The sequence below is a fragment of the Choloepus didactylus genome, chromosome 18 (assembly GCF_015220235.1).
Source record: "Choloepus didactylus isolate mChoDid1 chromosome 18, mChoDid1.pri, whole genome shotgun sequence".
NCBI lineage: Eukaryota > Metazoa > Chordata > Mammalia > Pilosa > Megalonychidae > Choloepus > Choloepus didactylus.
In genome coordinates this window covers 38,703,364-38,726,077 of record NC_051324.1, presented here as the reverse complement: position 1 = coordinate 38,726,077, position 22,714 = coordinate 38,703,364, and the positions used below count along the sequence as shown (strand labels likewise).

Below are 22,714 nucleotides of genomic sequence, written 5' to 3'. Positions count from 1 at the left end.
GTATTTTTAATCTATGCGTCAGCACGTTGCTAAGATTTTTGACTCTCTGTGTGTACCTTCATTATAGCATTTACAGAGCTATACTTGGGTCATGGGCTATGTTCATTCCACTTGTATTCCTTGAGAGTTAAATAAAAATTGCAAACTTCTAAAGTTTAAAAAATTCAGGTAATCTCTTCTAATATTTACTCTTAACAGAACTAGAAAAGTGAATAATAATAAACACTTCTTGCCCCATTTTTATCTTAATGCAGATGCGAATGCATTGAATTCATAGACATAACCCATTGATCTAATGTGTGCAAGAAACTGGGGCTGGGTCTTTCCGGGGATTTTAGAATATGTGTTTTCCTCTCAAAGAGCTATAACTTCGTAGAGGAATTAAAATAAAAACACAAATAACTGTTTTTAGCCAAATGAATTAAATGTTAATACTAAGCAGTATTTTTTTTTTCATTTGTAACAAATTTAAACAGACTATGGAGTGATACAAAACACATATATGTATTTGTGTGTGTGTGTGTGTGTATGTACTTTAGGTTTACTCTGTTTATCTTTTAAGATAAGGCCTTAAAGATTCTGGGCCATATCTTAGCCGTATTAAATGCCTACTGGTTATGATTATATCTTCTTGGTCATGGAGTTCTAAATGGAAAATTTGCCAGCGTTTAACTATAGCAGATTTCTTAATTAAGCAGCCAATAGTCAATACTCTATTCAGTATTACTCCTGGAAATGAGATATGACAGTCCTGGCCCTTCCCACTTGTTTTTCTATTGCCATAGATAATAGGAATGAGGGGTTTTCTGGGAGCAGACTTGCATTCTAGAAAGGAAATGGAAATTAATGGAGCACTCACAAGTGTGCCGTCTTATCAGAATTCGAATTATGAGACCTTTATTCCAGAATGACTCTTTAAAAATGATCTCAGCCATTCTTAATTTTAAATAATGAATGCAACATTATAGCAGTACTATTCAAATTCTAAATGAAAAAAAAGGAAGATGTTTACCCATCACTCTGCCCACTCTTCCAGCCCTGTCCCTGTGTGTACAAATTCATTTCTGTAGGTGTCATTGGAGTGCAGGTGTACAGTTTTCTGTCCTGTATCACTTGGCATTACGTGTGTTGCAACACAGGCTCTTTTTGAAGCTGTTCTGTCTTCACGGTTGTGAATAGGATGTTCGGTGACGTCACCTCCCCAGGGTTGCTACATGTGGCACCCCCTTGGTAATGGAGAAGTGGAATTTCTGCCCTGGGTTTCTTTCCTGGCAGAGTAGATTTGTCTCTAAGCTCCCCACATCACCTGCTTCAATGGCATTGGCCAGAATTGGTGGTGTTATCAATTCCTCTTTTAGTTGCAATCCTTCAGTCATTTTCAGCACACATGTCCCACTGTTCCTTCTTTGGTTCATTCACTGAATCAGTATTCATAGGTCCTGCTGTCTGCCAGGCCCTGGGTTAGTTGTGAGAATGGAATGTTGAGCCAGCTCAGAGCATTTGGTCCCTGCCTTGTTGGAGCTCAGTTCTTTTGCAGGACCCACTCTCATAGGTGAGTACACAATTCCTTTGTGCTTTGCTGCACATCCAGCCCTCTCTCCGACTCACAAATGCACACATTGCAGAGGAAGGAGATGAAGGTAACATTATTGTTGGAAGAATCTAGCATCTGTTCTCCCTTCTTAAATGCTAAGTTATATGCTCACCTTGGTACTTGACTAGTGTTACAGGTTAGCTTGCAGTACATCTCACAACTGCTGGGACACACGTGTGATGGTGGGATAGACTAGGGTGCTAAGATGGGGGAGTCTTGGGAGGTGGGCGGTAGTGACAAATGCCTTAGCTGCTTTTATTGGAGTAGGGGCCACTGCCCAGACTCAGGAATTCACTTTCATACCCAGGGAAGATGAGCTCTGGGGGAATGGTAACATTCTTAAGTTTAATATTGCTTCTCCCCCCAAAGCCTTCTCAAGGAATTCTGACTTCTTATTTCTAATCATGGGAGAACCACTGTCACAGAAGTGATCTGATGTCGTTTACACTCAACGTGTCAACTCTTCCAGCTGTTGCCTTTAAGCCTTTTATCTCAAATAATGGACTGAAAGGCTTTGTCTCTAGTGCAAAGGCTTTAGATACGCCTTCTTGAAGTCTCTGAAGTAAGGGCGGTCAGCAGTCTGGGGCTGTCCAGCCCCTCTCCTCCGTCCTGGGGTTAGGGGCCAGACTGTCGTCCCTCAGCCTCCCCTCTCCTACGATTGGGATCCCCTCTGCCCACTAACCTCCCTTTCTGGTGATCACTGCTGCCTCTCTCCTGAACCAGCCCAGGGAGTCTGTGTGTGTGTGTGTGTGTGTGTGTGTGTGTGTGTGTGTGTGGTGTCTGAGGGCTTTGAGAAGAGGGGGACAAGGATGTGAACTTGGAGAATGAGAGCTCACCAGAGGGGCATACGAAACTCCGAATAACATTTAAATCTTCTTGATGAACATGTATGAGCTATCTTGACAGCGATGAAAGAAAATGGGAAAAGTCTCACCACTGGAGTCCATTATATATACTGGGGCAGGGGGGCAGAAAGAAGAAGAAAAAAATGAAACTTTTGAGTGATTTGCTTTAGAAGGGCCAACTGTGTACATTTGTGTCTGAGTACCAGGCAGCAAGTAACGGTGGTATACATACTTAAATAGACTAATCTAATAGATGAACTTTTATCAGTTTTATTACAACAGTAGAGTTGGGCTTGTGCTCCAGCCTGTCTGCTTATTGTCAGAAATAACGGAAAGAGTTAACACTGGTCACTGTGAGTTTACCTAGCAGGTAAACTTTAAAAATTATTCTATCTGAAATCTTTTTAAGCCAGTTTTCAGAAGTATTATACTCAAAAGTCCAAGGGAGGGATGGAAAGCCAAGAAATAATTTTTTAATCCAAGAATATTCTAGAATCCAGTATTGCCTGAAAACCACTTGAATACATCTTTCTTTGCTGTCTTTTTGGAAAGATAAAAGCATTGTCTGGTTACTCTAGTAGATGTCATCTGAATGGATTCTTGCTGACTGGTGCCACGTGAATTATAAATGAACCATATGGAACCACTTTATGTTAAGTAACTTATGCATTCCAATGATAGTTATTTAGGTTGTAATCTTCTCAAAATCTGTTGTTAATGACTGGTGTGTTTTCACCTGAAGTTGTTAGTGCTGCAGAGCCTGTGGTTAACAGTGCCAGAGGTGTGTGAGTGGGTGTGTGTGCATGGAAGGATATTACTGGGAACCATATTTTATGGTCTGATAGCCTTTATAGTTTGCCTTACATCCCAGACACAGTGCTCTGTAATAGCTGTTTTAGGTAAAAAATTACGTTTATTGTCCTAAATGAGTGCCAGTTTTCATTTTGTCCAGGGATGGGATGTTCTTGGAAACACATGGAGTATTGGATGGAATCACCATATGATTGGCCTTTGGAGACGGTGCACTGCTTTAGGATAAAGTCCAAATGCCTTAGCGTTGCCTAGAAGGCCCATCGTCAGCTGGCACCCGTCCCTCTCCTCACACCAGGCTCTACTGAGCTTCTGAAGTTCTTCGAGCACTCTGGTTGTTTGTGCATCCCTGTCTTTGCTAATGGGGCCTCCTGGCTTCCTCCTTGCTTGGCGAGCACCTACTCATTTGGTTTCGGCATCACCTTGTCTGGGAGCCTCCCCTAGTGCTCGTCCCCTTCCCCTCCTGTACCTGGTGGCTGTGTTTACCTCTGTTAATATCTACACTTTTTAGATTTTTATTGACCCATTAAATGAATCCAGGTCCCTGTAGTAAACAGATGCCATGCTGAAGTGGGTGAGGGTAACTGGAAAGCTTTAGGGAGGGGAGGACGTACAGAGGTAAGAACAGGGTTGGGTTCAAAAAGGAATGAGGAAGCACCCAGGGCTCAGCAATGCTAACCAGTTACTACCTCTTGGACCTAAGGGGCAAGAGGAGGGAGCAGTTAGTAGAATGCATCTGTTGGGGGGTGGGGGGAGGGGTGCCCAGACAGAGTCATGGCCCGAGGAGGAAGGGTGGGTCCCAGCCAGGAGGGACTGGGGCCCTGACTCCCCCAGTCTCTCTTTGTTCCCACCTTCTCCTGACAGTGTCTTTCATTGGTGAAACCCCACTGGAAGTCGAATGGTAAGGGATCCCAGGAGGTGCGTTCTGGAGAGGTCAGTCTTACAAAGCACAGGACAGGGAGGGAAGGAGCAGTTGGTGGACAGTGATCAGCATACCCATGCATTTCTCCTGTAGGAGTATAACTTCCAGAAGAGCTTCAGCCGTATCTTTCTCATTTCCCTATTCCCATAGTCTGTTACAGTGGAGTGTTGGGATTGGGGCTTGTTCCTCTCCCTAATCTCCACTGACACCTCCTAACCACCATATCTGAGCTGCTCATGTAGCTTCAAGACAAATCCCCTGTCCATTGCTGCTTCTGAACCTCTTTGATTTAGAAATTCTGGAGCCATCACTGATCTAGCACAGAGTCTGACCCAAGGTTTATGTTCTGCATATACTTGTTGAAGGAAGGAAGAAATCAATGAACAGGTGAGACAATGAATGAATGAGAAAATATGTTGTATGAAGAAACATTGAAGGAAAGGTGTGATCTGAGCCTACTCTTTGCATCCCTTCCAATATATATAGTGCAGGAGGCTATCTGATTTTAGGTCCCGTGAAGGAAGGAATTTCTTACCTGTTTTATTGTGTCCCCAGCACCTGGAACAGTTCCCAAATGTTCTGTATGTTAAGCCACAAGCCTGGATGGGTTTCTTCTCTAAAGGGCTGCCCTTCGAGGTTCACCAGTGTATGAGGTCTTGGGCCACCATCCCTCTATTGGTTCCCAAGGACCACTTGGGTATTTTTCGGTAGTAGAGAAATGTGTAGCAGCCCTTCCTATTTATTATTTTGATTTCTGGAATTTAAAAGTCAGAAGAGAAGACTGCAAATATGCTCCTCTTATTTTAGAGGGGAATTAGGGGAGAAATAGGACTTTAAGACTTTGGTGGAAGAGAGAAGGAGGCGGGTGCCTGGAGGTGATGGTTGGTTGGAGCCACCCGCACCCCATCCCAGAGGCCCCGTTGGCCTTGCCCGGCGCTGAGCGGTGCGGTGCCTCCCCTCAGCCTTCCAGGCACACATGGGTCTGCAGTTTTATAGGAGGAGGTACTGAAGTACCCTGGACGAGAGACAAAGGGCAGGGCCAAGGGATAGAAATGTCAGCTACTCCCTGGATAGCTGTTCTTTTGCAGAGTCTGCACCTGGCCTTGAAGGAGTAGTTCTCATGTTCTCAAGCTCCTTGGTCTTTTGCCATGAGGATTTAATTTGGATGGAGTCACATAGCATCCCCATTGGCTGTGGCCAGGAGGGCTCCTCCTAAGCTACCCGTCCTGGGTCCCTTCAGCCTTGTGGGCACATTTTACAGGGTGGTGTTAAAAATCAGGGTGTGGAAGGCAGGACATCAGTAATGACTGTTCTTGGTGAGGGTGACTCTTGCAATTTTAAAGAAATGTTTAAAAATTAATTGGTTCTCTGCTCCGCAGCTTTGTACTGCTGAAGCCGAAAAGAAAAGTCAAGATGGACAGTTTCCCACTGTGACGCCTTTTATTTCTGGAAAGTTGAGTCATTTAATGATGATTTGAATATCAACAACTCATTGGCCCATCTTTCCCCAGACGGCTCCCTCCGTGTGCTCCCATCCAGGGAAGGACATGCTTCTTTCCATCAGAATTCTGGCAACTCCAGTGAGTCTGGGCTTCTGTGTCTCCCTGGACCATTATTAGATTTTTGCTGGCCAGGATTTGAGTGGGGTTTAACCTTTGCCTGTTGCCCCCTATTTAAGTCATCTTTGGACAGACCAGAGTGAAGTTGAATGGGGCAGGTATGGCAGTGCCGGCCGCGTTGCATGGGGGCTTGCTGACTGACTGTCCGTGGTCCCCAAGTGCTGTAGTTACCAGACTAAGAACCCCTGCCTTGGAGGACCCTCATGGAACATCTGGTTAATGGCAGGTTCTGGGCACAGATGTGTAGTTCAGTTAGAGGCAAATCGAGGAGCCCCTCAGGGACGCTAAGGTGTGAAACATGGTCAGTTATTGCCTTAGTTATTTACGGAGCGGGTGGAGCTGGCGTGGGGTGAGTGGTGTGATCTCTTCTCCTGTAGGGGTATTTGCTGAACCAGACTATCTGTTTCCTTTGGAAAGTCTTTGAAGTTAAGCACTTTCAGTATATTAGAGACCTAATCTATTTATTTTTAACTGGATCCCAGGACATTAAGAGAACTTGCTAGCCGGCCCTGTCGTTTCGTCATTAGCAGTTAGCCCTGGATGGCGCTGGGGTTGGAGTGGCCTAGAAAATCCCCTTTCCCCTGTCAATGTACAGTAAGTCTATAGCAGGGTCAGGAAACTTTTTCTGTAAAGAGGCCAGATAGTAAAATGTTTTACGCTTTGCTGGTTAAGAGGCGATATCAAGGATATTATGTAGGTACTTACATAACAAGAGAGAGTGAATTTACACAATTTTTTACTGACGAAATTCAATAATGGAGTATATTTTTTGTAGTATAGGTTTACAAGTGAGAAGGTGGATTTTTTGGGGGGAGCGATTAACATTTTGCTTAATTGGGGTTCAAAGTTATTACTTCCTATCATCAAGTCAGTTGCAAACATTCATTTGTAAAAACCATTCTCAGCTTGCAGGGTGTATGAAAACTGACAGTCAGCCAGATTTGACCCCTGAGCCATAGTTTGCCAACCCCTGGTCTATGGCATAACTCTGGTGATCTTTGTTTTCGAGTGGAAAGCCTGAGGACATGGAAAATGGCACAAGATTCCATGTTGTGCCTTGTTTGAGTGTCTGGGAGATGCTCTTTGAATGCATAATACTGCAAATTAGGTATATTTGTTCAACAAATAGTGACAGAAGAGAGGCTAGGCTTGGGGTTACTGACCTCAACAAGATGATGAAGGTTGTCGTCCTTGGAGAGCTTATATTCAAATTGGAGAGACAGTAAACAAGTGCACAAGTATAAATACTATTCCAGGTGGTGATTGCTGTTGAAGAGGTGGGGAAAGAGGAAGTGGGTGGACCCGGGAGAGGTGCTTAGGGCGTTCCTCTGTAGGTGGTGCCATTTGGACAGAGACCTCAATTAAGTGAGGGAATGAGCCACGGAAGCTTTGGGGGAGTCAACAGCAAGTATATATGTCTTGAGGCCAGAACAAGCTAGATGATTGTGGCCCAGGAAGATGCAGAGTGGTGGGAGCAGGGTGGGGATGAAGAAGAGAGGGGCAGGCGAGTTTGGAGAGTTGGGAGGGTCAAATTGAAGAACTTGAAGCCCATAGAAAGGACTTTCTGATAGGACATCATTGGAGGGATGAAAGTCAGAGAGTGATGTAATATGATTAACTGCCGAAGAAGATTATTCCAGCTGCTGGACAGATGGTAGACTCTAGAAGGCAAGAGTGGAAGTGGTTTAAGGGCGCCACAAAGCTGAGTATTGAAAATAGAGCTGGTCTGAAAAATCTGAGTCCTTGGTCAGTGAACATTTAACATTGTCTTACATGTCATAAGTCAGGATCCTTCTGGTTTCAAATGACCCAACTCAAATGGGCTCAAGGAGAAAAGGGAATTTATTGGGCCATGTAACTATGAAGTCCAGGAGTTTTATTAGCTTTATGACAGTTGGTTCCAGGGGCTCAAATGATATCATCATGGCTCTCTCTGTCCCTCATCTCTCCTTCCTTCTGTGGATTGGCCTCATTCACTCCTTTTGCAGATAAATTTATTCTGTGAATTGGAGAAGATGGCCATCAGGATTCCAGATTCACATGATATTAGTCTGGCAACTCCAGTGGAAACATTACTTCTTTCTTCAGCATCTGCATATCAATTTCAAGATGTTCTCTGACCGGCCTTGCTGAGGTCATAGACCCAGCCCTTGGACCACCCTCTGTTGATTAACAGCCCCATTAGAAGTGCGTAGGGTGAGGGAGGGTTGGTTCCCCAAAGGCAGGGGTGCTGAGCAGGTGAAAAAACCTATGTCCACGACACATTGGTGTGTCCCCATTTGGTCTCCCTTATTTTTCCCTTCCTTCTCTACCTAAATAATTTCTGTTGGGGAAGCATGTCAAAACCCACGTGAAACCTATGTCCCTTCCAGACACAGACCCATTGTGCCGGTTTGTATATACATTGTGTCCCCTAGAAAAGGCCATGTTCTTTGATGCAGTCTTGTGGGGGCAGAGGTATTAATGTTGATTAGGTTGGAACCTATTGCTTCAGTTTTTCCATGGAGATGTGATTCAGTCAAATGTGGGCAAGACATTTCATTGGATTGTTTCTATGGAGGTGTTGCCCAACCCATTCAGGGTGGATTTTTATTGGATCACTGGAGTACTTAAAAAGAGCCACACAGGCCCCGATGCAGAGCAGCTGGGAGCAACTGAGAGTGACATTTTGAAGAGCAGCTGCAGCAAAGAGAGGACAAAACTCCCCAAGAGATGTTCTGGAGAACACCATTTTGAAATGCAACCTGAGAGCAAGTGGACGCCAGCCAAGTGCCTTCCCAGCCAACAGAGGTTTTCCGGATGCCAATGGCCATCCTTCAGTGAAGGTACCCTATTGTTGATGGACACTTAATGGCTTTAAGACTGTAACTGTGTAAACAAATAAACCCCCTTTATAAGAGCCAATCCATTTCTGGTGTTTTGCATCCCGGCAGCATTAGCAAACCGGAACACCCATGAAGAAGCACAATCACATGCTGGTTCTTGGTTATCATTGTTCAGACCACATAATTCTCTTGCTCCAAGGGCTGGGCCCAAACGCGTCCTTGATCCAGAAATGCCATTTTGAGAAGGAAGGGAGCAGACAAGGCCTGGCTGGGTTCCATGTTCTGGTCCACCTGTTACTACCATAGGCCACTTAACCTTTGGGAGACTTAGTTTCCTTATCTTCATGTCACTTCTGAGCTGCTGCTGTGCATCAACTAAGATATCCACCAAGTGCTTTGTAAGATGCGAAGTGAGTGCCTTTTGGATGATAGCTGTTAATTGGTCGTTTTTAATCCTTTGCTCAGGAAGGAGAGTGTTACCCGGGAGAAGAAAGATGTTATATGTCAGTTCTGGACCTTGCTACCCATATATATCAGCTTTTCCTCTTTGCTTAACTTCTTTTCCAGTGGGCCTGTTTCTTTATTTTATTTTCTTGATACGGGCTGGACTATTAAGCAGATATCCTTGGCTGGTGGTTGCTGGCATGGGAGAACCACCCCAGATTAAGACAAGTTGTGTTTTGTCTTCAGCCACAAGCGACTCATAGCAATTTGACATAGACGTCATTTTAGATTTACAGAGAAGAAAGGACAACATGCTCTGTATTGATAAGATTTCAGCAAGACTTAAAAAGAAAAACACAAAACTTAATGCATCACTATGTGAGGACTTGGTTCCCAGTTCCTTAATTAGGCCTGTGGTTTAGCCGAGTGCACCGTCTCAATACACAGATGGTTTTTATGTAAAAAAATTTTTTCAAATGTTAATTTCCAGTGACTGATGTTCTCTGCCTAAATCATTTTCCATTGTTTGTATTTGATAAGAACGGTATTTGAACTGCTCCTTTATAAGTTGGATTCTTTTGTAATGGGATTTAACTTAGTGGTTTTACAGGTGTATGAAAATGTTAAGCTGTGTATTGTATTTGAGAGTTGGAAAATTCTTAGTTGCAGCTAATTTAAGAAAAAAAAAATTAAACAGGTGATTAGCAGCTGCTTTCGGTTTTCAGTGTCCTCGCCTTGGGGTTTTGTGTTTGCTTATTCGTGTGCAAATCGGTGTGGTTATTTTGCACAGGGCTAGACAGCCAGCAGCACACCTCCCCAGCCAGCTGCCTGGCCCGTTCCCCCGACCCCTCCCCGGTTCTCTAGGCTGCTCTGTTCCCCGGACACGGCCTGGCCTTCCTGAGGAAACAAAGCTGCCCTGGTCCTGTTTCTCCTTGAGGACGGCCTGGTCGGCGGCCTCCTCCTCAGTCCCTCCTTTAGAGCTCTGTACTTGTCTCCTGAGTAGCAAATTCTGGATTGCCTTCAGCTCCAGGATCCTCCAAGGCCACTCGACATGGGGTCTGCGTCAGGGGTTAAAACAACCATTAGGAAGTGGGAGGTGCAGAAGGGGCTCCTGAGCTGCGCCCAGCCACCCGTGTCTCCCTTTGGTGGCACCCCGAGGCCCCCGTGTGCTCTGGCTCTGCCCCAGATGTCATGCTTTTTTGGCTCCAGAGTATTGTGTTTGCCAGGGCCTGGGACGCTTTGCAGGGGCCGTCTCTGCTGACTTAGGAACACTGACACCAGCGGGAGCAGTGCCACCGGCTCCCTTTCCAGGCCTTTGTGGCCGCGTCCTTTTCACTTAAAGGTGAAATCACAACCTGCCGGACTTGATTTTTCAGTTGAGGGGTTTTTACGTGCGTGTCTTTCTTATGCAGTATGAGAATTGTGCTTTCGTTGATGAAGATTTGATCAGTAAATATGGAGAGAAAATGCTCAAGGGAGAAATGCTTTTCCTCTAGATTAATAAATTAATCTTTTTTATTATTATTTTTTTCTGGGTCAGCCCAAGGCACTTTGCTGTTTTTCTCACTTGAGTCTTTGTCTTGCAGCCCCTTTTTGCCTTGGTACCTTCTGACCTCAGCTGACTTGATAACTCAGCCAGGATTCCTGTACCTCCCCATCTCCTCTCTGGGGGCAGCTGGCTCCCACTTGTGCTTTCTTGTTCTTTCTTGCATGGCACTTCAGCCCATCCCCAAAGGAGGTAGCTTATGGGGCTGCCATTCGAGGGACCCCCGATGTGGCAGGCCTGGCTTCAAAGGGGCCGGTGGACTTTGGTGCCACAGGTCTCCCAGACTTTGGCAACTGTTGGCCCCTGAAGAAAAGCCTTAGTGGGAAACTGAGGGCAAAGGGAGAAGAGGAAGCCCTTTATGGGTATTTCTTTGCTTTCTTCTGGGCAGCATTTTGTACCTGTAAAACCAAAATGACTCCTTCAGGCATTTACTCTCCAGGCTGGCTCCAGTCATGGGCTGAAGTTGGCATTTCCAAAACCTGCAGTGATGTTAAGGTTAAGGGTTTGTAAGGTAACACGTTAAAGGATTCAAGTCCACAGTGTGAGCCTCATCAAGGAAAGTCTGTTTGTCCTGTTCTCTGTATGTGGGTGTTGATTTTTTTATTTTTTTTTTGGCGGGGGGAGCTGTTGGAACAAGTGTGTAAAGGCCAGGTTCACTTTCAGGATTTAGAAGTGGTCTACCCTGGTCACTGAAGGTGTTTCTGCTACAGAATCTCCAGGGACAGCCCTATTTATAACTTCTCACACAGGTGGAGAGGCAGCATCACTTAGCAGGCAAGAACCCAGAGAACCTGTCTGAATTCAGATATCCCTTATAGAGAGTCGGGGCTGACTGTAAGCCTTGAGGGCAGGGCTGTGTCTGTGTGTCTCCCCTGTGCCCCCAGCTCCAGCCCCAGCATGCCTGTTTCAGTGCCTGCTGAGTATTGGTTACTAGATGGTTGCATCAGTGAGTTAGGTCCCAGCTCTGCCACTAAGCAACCATGTGAACGTTGGGCAAGTCATTTAACCTCCTGGGGCCTCAGTTTCCTGATCTGCTAAATGGAGCATTTAGCATTCAGGTTGTCAGTGCTGTGAGTGTTGAATGGCTTGTGGCACCTGCCACTTAACTACAGCTGCCTGGCATAGCACTGGTGAAAGCACTGGTGTGTTTCCTTTTACACAAATTTACAAGCAGGCAAAATTAATAGTGGCAAAACTATAAAGAAAAGCAGGGAAATTCTACACACAAAATTCAGAGTAATGATTACCCCTGAGTAGGGAGGGAAGGGGGTGGGATTAGGAAAGGGCAAAATTGTGGCTTCAAAGCTAATAATAATTTTTTGTTTCTTCAGCTTGCTGGTAGCTACATGGGTGTTGGTTGCATTGTTTTTCTTTATAGTGTACATATATTTTATTAATATTTTTGGTGTCTGTTCAGTAGTATTTAAAACAAAAAAGAAGTTACCATGCTGTCTGGGACATATAATACAATCATTAAATATGAACTGCTGTTTTTGTTATTACTTGTGGTAGAACTGAGTAGTACGGCTTCAGGAATGTTGAATGGAATGGTTCAAGGCTGCCATGTATGGTTGTTCGGGTTGTTCATTACATAAGGCTCCTGATCTAGTGTGGGCTGAAAACCAAGCTTTGTTCCAGGACGGTTTATCACCTGGAGTAAAGGGCACCTTTTCCTAATTACCACAAAAACATCTTATGGGCTAGTGATGTCACTTTAGTATAAGGATCTGTTGGAAAGGTGAGATTAGAGAGGGTTGAGCATCAAAGTGACATATCAGGAAGGTGTGGGATGTGGGATCCTAATCGTTAGAATGCAGAGGGGACCTTGGAGATTCATTAGGTCAGAGCTCTCATTGTCAAATGAATTTGGGCCCAGAGAGGATCAAAGACTAAAGATCACACAATGATTCTGTGAATATCAGAACCACAATGCTTGAGAAAAATAATTTTAGGACAAATAAAAGAAGTGCTGCTTTTTACAGCAGTTCTAACAGTTCTATAGAAATTCTTATGCCTGAAGTATTGCATGTGTTAAAATGTAAATATGCTCAAGAAGAGTGCAGGTAAATTCAAGGATGGTTTGTTGCTAGGGGCTTTTGAGGGATGTTCCTGATACTTGGAGATTGGTTTTATAGAGGGCAGTTATGGACACCTGCAGCAGTCCATCAGATCTTGGGTGGGAGAATGGAGACTGCTGTTCAGACCAGGTAACAGGTGGTCCTGCTGTCCCAGTGGCAGCTGCCCCCTCTTTTCTCCCCCCACTCCTAGGGATCAGCAGAGGAACAGTTTTGTATCTTATCCACCCCACACCCCACCCCTCAATTTCTGGAATCCCTGAGATCCCTGCTCAAACCCCCCCAGTCAAAGCCATTCAGGTCCCCACTGTGACAAATCTTTGTTCTGATTCAATGTGCACATTTTAATGCTCTTATGAATCCAGCTGCAGAGGAGGTGGAATTGGCTGCTAGTGAAGGGCATGGGTCTTGAAGTCAGAAATTGGAGGTTCCAGTTCCACCTACCAGCTTTTGAAATTCTGGGCAGGGTCTTCCTGCCCAAGCCTCAGTTTCTCCATCTGTAAACGGACATCACAGTACTGCCTCTCCCCCAAGCTTGTGTGAGTGAGTCCTCATTAAAGCTGGCGGCAGCATTATTAACAGTGTTCGATGGGTGGTGGGAGGGGAGGGGGCTCAGTCTGTGACACCCCCAGCACCAGGGCCCTGCCAGCCGGAGCATGTCCTGTTGCCTGCCCCTGGGAAATCTCTAATGTTGATTCTCGAGCCAAAATCTTGCTGAGCTCTTGGTGATCCCTGCGACAGTTTGCTTTCCTCTTGGCTTCCTCTGCTTTCTTTTACAGTGTATGTATTTTTAAGTTCCCTTATAAGTGTTCTTTTTGCTATTTCTCCCCCTTTGCTAAGCCCACCCCCCACTCCCATGTGGTATCATTGAGCACTTTTGTTTGTGACCTGAGGTAGTCTGGGAAACTCTTCAAGGGCAGCTCAGAGCCCGGCTTTCCATCTCGTCTCTCAGGAAATCCCTGCTGGGTGTCCCAGGGTTCAGCGCCAGGGAAGTTCTGTAGATACAGTTTTCCAGAAAGCTCTCTGCTGTCACGCACGGTGAGGAAGTGGAAGCTTGAAGTAAGTGAAGAGGCGCTGGCGGTTGGCTCCTTTTGCCATGGGAGGCTTCAGCACCCAGGCGCTTGCAGCTGTTGGGAGCAAGCCCTGGGTCTTGGAGGAGCTGGGCTGCTGTCAGATGCTGGCATTTATGTTCAGTTTGTGTATTGGTGGAATCTATTATATCTTGCCTCATTTACAAAAGGTTTGAGGCCCAGGGGTACCACGGTTAGAATTTTTTCTCTTTAACAATTTTCCCTTTTCCTTACTTTTCTTTGAACCTCTTGATCTCCAGGAAAGGTCACTCGGCAGGTAGATTTGGGGTCTCTTAGAACCTGATGGGTTTTGGCTTTGTTCGGGAGAACAGCAGGGGCGGAGCAGAAAGGAGGTGGCTGGAGATCAGTTGAAGGAAACCCTGTCCAGGGGCTCTGAGTTCCACTTTTCAGCTACAGCAGTGGCTCGTCCCTTTGTCCCCAAATGCTCTCCTGGCTTGTGAAGGGCCATAGGATCCCAACCAGTTTATTGTGGTAGCACGAAGGTCGGTGCTGTTTCTGGAGATTGACGCAAACCTGTGAAGACAAAATGTTAGAGCTAGGCTTTCTGCACAGGCAGTGATTCTTCTCTGGTTTCTCAGTTCTATTAAAATTTTAAAACATCTTATTGCTTCCATGGCAGAAAAAAATTTGGAATATAGGAAAAATGAATATAACATTTTGTTCGATATTAAAAGTTAATTTAAGACAGAACCAGAGGCCAAGACAAGTGTCTTGTCTTTTCTTCTTTTGGTGATATAATTGACCCTTCACAACTCCATACGACTTAATATTCATTCAGCACAGGCTAATTACAGGGTGTGTGGGAGCCATATGGTTAAGGTGAGGATGCTGATTTCTGCGTCAGCTGCTTAATTCTGAGGGTTTATAACTTGTCCATAAAATTTGCTATGGATTTTAACAAGTGGAATATTAGCTAAGTGTATGGGGTGGGTAGGTCAGGGTTCTCTCCCACCTGCTTCCCTTCTGATGGGCTTCCAGCTGGGCTTAACGGGATGTACCTAGTGGACAGTTAACACACCTTCTGAACCCAAAATTGGATCACGGACCCCCACCCCCATGCCAATTCATTTATGTGGTTAGCCTTGTAAAAATAGAACAATAAAACAATATTTTCTCATATAGGCCACAAATTATCTTTGCTGAAAATAAGAACATACATGGAATCTGAGCTCTCCTGGAAAGGAGGAATTGTGTCTGGTGTTAGATTATTGACTGTGAGGAAGGGGATAACCTTGGTGCCTGTGATCTCGGCTTTTCCTTCTGGAATGAGCAACCCCCAACTTCCCCCTGTACCCCAGATCTGTGTGGATGGTGGCTCGATGGTGGCAGAATCTTTGGAAACAAAATGAAGTTCACTTCAGTTGTCAGAGAATGAATGCTGGAAACCAAATTGCAGTTGGTGGAAGCAGCGTTGGGCTCAAAGTTACATTCAAATTTTGCCTTGTAATAGGGTTGATTTGCTTGTATTGGGAGGGAACAGCAGCCTTTATTCCCTAAACTGAGGATCCTACAGCTTTCTTGAGATGACTGCTCACTGAGTGGTTGGAAAAGGGAGGTGGTGAAGTGAGTAATCCCCGTTCCTCTGTCCACTGTGGAAATTACTATCTGACCCAGTTCTGTTTGCCCGGTGAGCTTATGGCTTACATAAGTGGCCGTTGTAATGATCCATCGACTGTTACAACTGCATTTCCTGAAAATTATATTTTATAGCTCTGAAGTTTTAGTCCATAAATCTTTTGAATTTAGGGCTTTGAGTTAGAGGAGTCTTGTGGTTCTAGGGAAAAAAAGGTGCCAAATTTATTTTCATGTCTGTTGGCTTTTCCTCCCCCACCTACCCCCTTTTTTTCCCTCTTTCTTCACATGCCACCCCTCTCATATTTCCTGCTTGAAAAAAATCCGTACTGAACTGTTGGTCTTCGTGTAATACCACCCATAGAAAATTTGTATTTTAAAAAAACATCTGGTGAGAGCAGTGTTCAACAAAAACGCACACATGGATTGTTAATTGTAAGGTTTTCCTTTAAAAACGTAGGTTGAAGGAATGTCCTATGTGGGGATGTCCCTCTGAAACCAGGCAGGTGAGAAACTGCCCTGATGTCCTCTGAAAAAACAGCAGTGCGGGGCTGCTCCGTCAAGATCAGCCAGCTGCTGTTAGCACCAGATCCCAGCTTCCTCCTGGGCAGTCCCTGGGCTGCCGTGCATTTGTGCATTTTCCTTCTAGCTGGGGAGTTGGTGAGCTCCCACCTGAAACTGCGTTCTTGGTTGCTTTGTGTGGTAATTATTGTGTTCTATTTTAAGCCGGCTTCTCTGCATTTTGTAACCGTCTGGGACTGTTTTGTTAACTCAGTGAGACACGATAAAAGAACAGAAAGACGTTGTGTACGTGGCGAAGGGCAGAGGGCTAGGCTGGCTGGGTTTGGAGACAGAGATTCCTCCCATGCAACAGGAAACTTGAATCCCTTTTGGTGAAAGCTGAGAAAAGACAAGACTTAAAATCAAAGAAAATACATATTTTTTCCCCCTGCTCTAACTGTTGGAAACAGGGTTGGCTCTATCACAGCAGGTGGCTGAGGAACTCAATCTGTGGAAGGCGGCAGTGCTTTCAGTGCAATCAAAGTTAAGTGCAGAAATTTAATTAAACGGCATCAAGGATGGCAGAAACTTTGTAAAGCTGCAGTGCATTGTCAAATTCAACAATTATTTCAAGGAACACAACCCACAGATGGCATCTAATTGATAAATTAAGGTTCTGCTTCTCTAATGGGCTTGCATTTAAGCCCTTTTTCCTCCCATACAATAACTACATCACCTTCACTCGAGGCGCCTTTCCCCACCAGCTCTCCTTCACCCCTGCAAGAAAAAGCTCATTACATCCCCAAACAACACCCTGGAAATGTAGCAATGGGTCCTGAATGTTTGGCATGAAAGACCTTCAGCTCCTTTCCCTGCCAGCCCAAAGCGCCCCATTTGGGATCGAATCTTGTCCTAAAAACAGAAACTTGGATTTCTTCGGGCCTGTGTGTCCTTTCTGCTCTGCAAACTCAGATATGTTGCTCAGAAATGACTGGGTTATTTTTTCTTTTTCCTTTTTTTAGCATGGCTGGCTTTTATCAACCCCACAGCACAGGATTTTGCCTAAAACAAAAGTCTCAATTTATTTATTCTTTTTAAAAAAATCCTCTGTTTTTAAGACCTTGGGGGCACTTCCTGCCTGTTAACAGTTGATACACAACTAACTTATTTTTATTTCATAGGAAAATATTTGCTGTTGCTAAAGACCCAGCCATGTTCAAGAGAAATGCATCCTGCATTGAGAGTTAATAAATAATCTGAAATTCGAAGTTCTCAGATATTTACTGGAACTTCATTTTGTGGATGAGAAAATTGAGGCACAAATGGTTTTATATGCCTTGCCTGGTGGTTAGTCCTGTGAAATCATAATGATTTTAGAGCTGGAGAACAGGCCTTTGAGGCCATCTAGCCTACCTCCATTAAATGGTTATTTCATTCATTCATTCATTCATTCGTTCAACCAAAAAATATGTATCAAGTGCCTACTAGTGTTTTTCTTCATGCTAAGGGAGAAGTCATTAGTGAAGGTAGGTATACAATCCTTGCCCCTCTGGAAGTTCCAGGAGAGTGTGGGGGACAGACACTAAAATAATCCCACAAATAGAAGTATCATAGGGGGCATATATCAGGAGGCATCAGGGATGGCTTCTCTAAGGAATGACTTATGGATGAATGGAGTTTGGTCAGAGGGGTGGGAAGAGCCTCTTGGCCGAGGGAGCAGCCTGCTCAAAAGCCTTGAGCTGAGAAAGAGCTCAGGGTACTAGAGGAAAAGGACCACGTCCTGGAGGAAGTGTCACGAGAAGGCTGGAGATGAGCAGACCAGCGTGTTTAGTGACAGATTGGCTTCCACGTATTGAGCGCTTACTATGAGAGCTCAGTACGGCCAATCTGGTCTGATTCTTTATTTTATGGTTGGTGAATCTCAGCAGCTGCCACACTGCCTGGCACATAGTAGGGTCTCAATGAATGCTTGTTGAATAAAGGAAGGAAGGAATCCTTCCGGTTGTGGGCATTGTTAGTCTCATGTTAACGCTGGGGAAACTGAGGCCCATAGAGGTCAAATCCATTTGCCCGAGGTCTGTAGCCTCTAGTAGGGCCAGAATCTGTGCTGGAGTCTGACTCCCTGGCTCGGGCCCTTCCCCACTCTTCTCCCGGACTTTGCCACTAAAGGGATAACCTGTTTGACGCGCATGGTGAAGCGTTCTCAAATTTTGAGCTCTGACACCCCCCCCATCAGTGTTTTCATCCCTTGAAAGAAAGAAGAAAAAAAATGCAACTCCTGTTTCTGCACATATAGTAGTTGGTGGTGGAGAGGGCTGACTTTGAGACAGAACCTTTGCCAAAGGAGAACCGCAGGGTCCGAGACTTAACTGAGTAAGTAACTTGGCCTTTTCTCAGTCTGTGACGTCTTAGAACAGAAAAGCCGTGTGTGTGTGTGTGTGTGTGTGTGTGTGTGTGTGTGTGTGTGTGTGTGTGTGTGTGTGTGTGTGTGTGTGTGTGTGTGTGTGTGTGAAGGGCTGGGGGAGAGCCGAGGAACAGATCATATTTACTTATTTGTTTGTTTATTTCTAAGGTATAATTGTGGGGAACGCTGCAGCAGAACCCTTCCTAATTGCCTTTTTTTGTGAGAGCGTGGGTGGCTTTTAAAATTCCGTGTCGTTTCCGGCTGGAGGATCCTTGCCTAGGAGCCAGATGATGTAGTTGAATGGCTGATGGCTGTTTATTTGCTAGTCTGTCGTTACCAACACAGCAGACTGGAGTTCAGTGGCACAACAGTGTCCTCCCCCCTCCCCCCCATATCTAAATATATCCAACTAGTCAATCAGACTTGGCAGCCGGCAGGGCTGTGACTGTCAGATTGAGTTTGCTTAGATCCTCTGAACTATTGGCTTGTTTTCCAGGCTCAAAAATGTATTCAAAGAGGGATATCAAAACTAGACTTGCAAAGGCACACCCAGGTAGGGGCCACGTAGGTAGGGTAAGAATGGGGTAGCCTTTTGGTATAAAAGTGGAATTTCCTTCTCCACTGTCTAGGTTGTCGGGGAGAAACAAAGCCTTGCTGAGGGCTATGGCTTCAAGCTTGGTGAACAATTTTTTTTTTTTTTTAAACCAGGAGAGCAAATGAGAAGCGGGTGCTGTAGAAAGTACTTCGTGTGTGTAGCAGGTGGAGGTGGGGAGTGGCTGGAAGAGGGGAGAGGGCAGACATGGTTTGAGCATTAAAGGAAGGATGGCTCCTGATGACGTGGCCTTAGCCAGGGATGCCGGAAGAGACCCTTTAGCTCCTGTAACCCCGGAACAGCACCCCTACCTGCTGGGCCCCTCGGAGGCTTGTTCAGGGGGATCAGAGGAGAGCAAATCGGAAGATTGAAAATCCCTACCTGAAAGGTATCCTGAGTTCTCCACGGAGAGAAGGCTTTTATAAATAAATACCTTGGGTGTTCACCTCCCGAGTTGCTTCACTCTGGGAGAGGGTGGCGGTCAGCACTGGCCAGGCCTGGATGCACGGACACGCATGCACCCACCTTACAGATCCTTTCTCCCCTGCCAGCCTTGCAGAGCCCTGGAGGGGTGGGGGGTGGCCTGTGCAAGTTCTCCCCCCCATGGGGGTTGCCGTAGTTTGCTGTGTGGGGTTTCTGGGTGTTGAGTAGGGAGGGAGAGGTTAAGGGAAGTTCACCAGCTCCGGCACCAGGAACATGGAAATATATCATTCAGACCCTGCCCTCAAGCAGCTCCCAGAATCCAGAAAACACAGACCTACAAAAGAATCAGAACAACGGTTCCCAGATTGTGGTCTGGGGACTCTTGGGCATCCCTGAGGCCCTTTCAGGGTCTGTGATGTCAAGACTGTTTTTCATAGTAATGCCAAGAGTTATTTTGCCTTCTTAGCGCACTTCCTTTCATGAACGTACAGGGGAATTTTCCAGAGGCTCTGTGATCTGTATTGACTCCATTGTTCTGATGGCTAATGGAATGCCTGTGTGTATGTTCCTGTGTTTAAAAATGTCTTGGCTTTAATTTGTAATATGGTAATATTGATAAAATATAATACACATAAACAAAAATTCTGTGAGAGTCCTCACTTTTTAAGAGTGTTGTAAAGGTGTCCTGACACCAAAAAGTTTGAAAACCACAGAATCAGAATATAGTCAGATGAGTAGCAAGTTGAAGTATATACTAGGTACAATGGTAGAACAGCTCTATGGGTAGATAACAGGTGAGGGTGGGCAACCTGTAAGTGGATTGTCACAGATGGCTTACAAGAGGAGATGCTTTTTTTTTACCTGGGCTTTGAAGGTTGAATAGTTTACCAGGTACATAAGGAAAGGAAAAGCATTTTAGAAAGAAGGAACAGCAGGTATAAGGGAACTAGGATGTGAAACATCATGGTGTGTTAGGCTTTTGTCATCAGTCTGTGGAGCAGAAACAGTTTTTCTTACTAGCCTCTCATCATGGGATTTTCTTTACCATTGATTTCCAAGCCAGACTGCATCTTTATGGAAATACTGGTAAAGCTAGTTCTGAGGTGTGATTCTGGTCCTTGGTTGGATCCTTGTTTGCTTCTGGTGGCAGGAATAACCGAGTGCTCTTTGAACCATTTTGAGTTATTTTGTCGAGTGTGGCATTACAGTTGTGTCTGCCTCAAGCCAGAGTCACTCCATGCTGTTGGCTGTGTCACAAATTTGCAGCAGGTTCCACTGGACATGTGCAATTCCCTCCTCACATCATCCCTCAACCTCAGCATGAGGGGAAAGGGGGGTCTGTTGTAGTCTGGGGACCAGGAATTCTGAGATCCGTTTGCCCCTCGCTGCTGAGCTGTGTGACTTCGAGACCAAACAGTGTGGCTTGGTCTCTGAGCCTGTCTTTCCTTCCAGGAATAAAGTGGGTTCGCAGCCCTCATTTAATAGACACGCCTTAATCTGCCAGTGAAAGGGACCCTCCTGTTGATGAATAATTCATTCTAGTTTTGTTTCCTAGAAAGTGTTCCATGGAGCACACCACTTCTCAGCTGCTCTTGGTTATTATGCAAAGGAAGAGACTAAATGTTCAGATTAACAGTTTAGACAGCTTCTGAACCACCGAGAAAAGGAAGAGGGAAGCCCAGGGCTCATGTATACTGGGAACTCACTCTATGTCAGGCTCTGATCTGTGGGCTTTTGTGGATCATCGCATCTAGTAGTCACACCATTCCTGTGAGTAGTCATCATCCCATTTTACAGATGAGGAAGTGGAGGCCTGGAGAGGTTGCCTTTTGCCCAGTCCAGGTGTTCTGGCTTCATGCCTCTGCTGTCAACACCATATCCTGTGCCCATGGAGAGTGAGGGGGGTGGGCACGGCTGGAGTTCAGAGAAGAAAGGACACAGAGGAAGCCCCATTCTTCCTTTCTTAACAAGAATAGAAGATGGAGTAAAGGACTCAGGAATAAAATACTGTTAATCAGATCGGTGAATCAATAGACTAATTAGAAATCAAACAGCTTTGTAACATCATTGCCGGGTTAATTGTGAACCAACTTTGCAACTTGAAAACTTGCCCTGCCCACGGGTTTGAATTATTAACTGAGTGAGTTAATTTCCAGCCACCGCTTTGGGTAGCCCTGAAACCCGTGGTGAATAGAAGGGGAATTTGTGTGTTCTTTCCTGCTCAGGCCTGCCTGGGCGCCCAAGGTCTCGTTATTGCTACTGCCGTGTTTGTTTTTTGTTGAAATATCTTAAACATGTAGGCTGAACCTCGCAGATTCAGATAAATTGTGGGAAAGGACGGTTAGCATCAGTAAGGGGTTGAAGGACATGTATCTTTCCAAGTGGAAGAAATGCCGTTGTGTTGTGCAATGTCACAGAGTCTTAGAGGGAGAAGGGGCTCTTTTTTCAAGTCCTTTGGACTTCAGTGTTTCCTCCGAGGCTGCCATCCTTCCTGCTGCTTTCATGGCTCTTCGGTGTTCCTTTCATCCCAGAGGCCCAGGTCCTGGGGTCTGTGTTAGAATTTAGCCCTAAGACTGTCTGCTCCGAAATGAGGCTTCTAGGATATTCACTGTTGGGCCACTGGATCACAAGATGTTTTTGTTATGTTTTAAGTAGAGAACTTGATGGACCTGCTTTGATGACTAAAGAAACTCATTGGAATCCAGCTGCATTTTTGAACTTCCATTAGCTGTGTTTCTAACCTGTCTGGGGTCACGGATCACACAGGGAAAGTTAGGGACCCTTTCCCCAGAGTGCCGTGGCACCATAATTACGTGGAGCTCTCGATGCCCATTCACGACCTCACCAAGAACTAAGAAGTCCTGCGCTGAAGTCATGAAAAAGCAAAAATTTTGATGGTAATAATAGTATTTCATTATTACTTATATAGGTTTCCCCCGCCTCTGCTGAGTTCTCGACAAGACATCTCATTTGATCCTTATGAGAATCCTGTGGGGTCAATTATGTAGGCACTATTTTATACATGACATATAAAAGTAGGCTAAACAGTTTCCCCGTGTGTTGCTGTTTTCTTGTTAATTTGCTAAATAGGCTTTAAAAAAGAAGATAAAAGTAAATTTCAACCCTATAAAATAGTCACATTTCAAATGCTTGCAACTTAAATTCATTAATTAAAAAACAGTGTAAAACGCTACTCCAGCCACAGGCATGGGAAGTGAGTAATGTTTGTTCCATTCAGTCAGTGATGGGGTAAAATTATGAGATTGGTCTATGATTAAAAAAAATGCTTGATTCCATCTTTGGACACTTACAGAAAGGAGAAACTTGGGCAATTTATTTGTTTATTGAGAACACTCATTATTGCTTCTGCCCTATTCATACAATTATAAAAACTTGGGAAGTTTTTGGAAAACCAGAACAAGTAAAAAAAATCCCCCTAATGCCACCATTC

The 22,714-nt window shown here is 45.0% G+C and overlaps 1 protein-coding gene across 7 annotated transcripts in view; it reads left to right on the top strand.

The window, feature by feature from the left end:
* MSI2 (musashi RNA binding protein 2) overlaps positions 1–22,714 on the top strand; it is a 392,076-nt gene that overhangs the window by 85,219 nt on the left and 284,143 nt on the right. The gene's annotated exons all lie outside the window — the stretch shown is intronic.